Genomic DNA, 2,011 nt, shown 5'->3' with positions numbered 1-2,011 from the left:
CAAGAACTAAACCTCCAAGAAACAGAGGATCTAACACAGGAGCAGGAGGAAGAAAATTCCTAGGATGATGAAAATGGAGGTGTCCCGGGTTCCTGGCTAAGTATTAAGTTTAGAGCAGATCCAGGTCAGATGGGAGGAGGGCAAGAGGCACCAGGAAGATGTGTCTGGGGGTGAGAATGAATCTGATGGGATATCTGATACATTTGCAGAGGAAAAACATTTCATGAGGATGACTTCTTAGGCTTTCTTTGCAGTTAATAATGAACATGTGTGCTCGCTTCGGCAGCACATATACTAAAATTGGAACGATACAGAGAAGATTAGCATGGCCCCTGTGCAAGGATGACACGCAAATTCGTGAAGCGTTCCATATTTAAAAAAAATAATAATAATAATGAACATGTCATATAATTCTGACCTATGATATGCAAGCTGCATTCTACTGGGTGGAAATTCTAGGAAATATATTGTTTCCCAGCTGGTAGACTTACAGTGTTGTCCTTATCTCTTCCTTTTGCCTGGAATGATCGTGTAGTGTCTAGAGGACATAGAGGCACCATCTTGAGTCCATGAGAACAAAGCCACACCATAAGAATTTTGTAGTATAAGGCAAGGATTCTGGAATGCAAGTTATATGATAATGACCAAAAAAATTTCCCAAAGCGTGGTGGGGAATGGGATCCCACCGCATTTAACTGTCCCCTTCATGGATCATAGCCTTATCATGGCAAAGGGGCTTGTATAACTCCAATGAAGCTATGAGACTTGCCATGCAGGGCCACCCAAGATGGACGGGTCATAGTGTAGAGTTCTGTTAAAATGTGGTCCACTGGAGGAAGGAATGGCAAACCACTCCAGTTTTCTTGCCTTGGAGAACCCCATTTGTTGTTGTTCAGTTGCTAAGTCATGTCTGACTCTTTGCAACCCCATGGACTGCAGCACACCAGTCATCTCTGTTCTTCACCATCTTCCAGAGTTTGCTCAACTCAAGTCCATTGAGTCGGTGATGCCATCCAACCATCCCATCCTCTGTCGCCCTCTTCTCCTCCTGCCCTCAATCTTTCCCAGGATCAGAGAACTCCATTCATAGTATGGAAAGAAAAAAGATATGACACCAGATGATGAGTGCCCCAGGTCAGAAAGTGTCTAATATGCTACGGGGAAGAATGGAGGACAATTCCTAGTAGCTCCACAGCTGGGCCAAAGCGGAAACAACACTCAGCTGTACACAGCCTTAGCTTAAATAACATTGAATCAAGCACATCACATCATTATTACTAGCCAGTTTTCTTTGCTGAAATGACTAGTTTGCTTAATGCACATATAGCCCCAGCTATTAATATTTATTGCCACGGCCTTCAAAGTAAGGGCAATGTAAAAGTCCAGTGGTTCATAGATCAAAATAGAAGAATATAGAATTGTTTTGCTAAGTCTTTTGAAAGAATATCTTTTAAAGTAGATGACTAGGAAAAAATATTTTGAAATTTACTGCTTAACCAACTAGTCAAAGCACAAGGAGAAGTGGTATTGCATGACAAATAAAATTTCACATGGCCCCATTACATTCACTGTAATTAATGTCCCCATACTGTAAGAAGAAAACACAAAGGAAATAGGAGATACTCCAGTTCCAAAATAACTATTTCATCAAAGATAATTCTGCTTCCTAGTATTAAATTATGAAAATGACATCCTTTTGTCTCATAAAGCAGGCTACTCTTTCAAAGTTCCTCCCATCCACTTTTTCTACTGCCTCAAAAAGCATTTGAAAATGAATGACCTGAGACAAAGTATTCATTTCTCCTGATCTTGGTGTGACTTTCATATATAATGCTCAACCCCAGACCCTGGGGAAACGAGTGTCCCATCCCACTCAGATTTGATGAAACAACAAAAGGATTTCAGGGAAATACTGAAAAATTTAATTGCTGGCAGCAAGAACAAAAGATTCAACCTCTAGTTTTCAAAATGTGGGTAGATTCAGTCCACACAGATACCATTTAAAATTTAA

At 40.5% G+C, this 2,011-nt stretch overlaps 1 non-coding gene across 1 annotated transcript; it reads left to right on the top strand.

The window, feature by feature from the left end:
• Positions 1–270: 270 nt before the first annotated feature.
• Positions 271–377, top strand: LOC122452602. Its single transcript, XR_006272766.1, has one exon. It is a non-coding gene; the product is annotated as a U6 spliceosomal RNA (small nuclear RNA).
• The last annotated feature ends 1,634 nt before the right edge of the window (positions 378–2,011 follow it).

Source organism: Cervus canadensis, chromosome 13, assembly GCF_019320065.1.
Source record: "Cervus canadensis isolate Bull #8, Minnesota chromosome 13, ASM1932006v1, whole genome shotgun sequence".
Taxonomy (NCBI): Eukaryota; Metazoa; Chordata; class Mammalia; order Artiodactyla; family Cervidae; genus Cervus; species Cervus canadensis.
The sequence above is the reverse complement of the archived record's forward strand: the minus strand, read 5'-3'. Positions and strand labels throughout refer to the sequence as shown.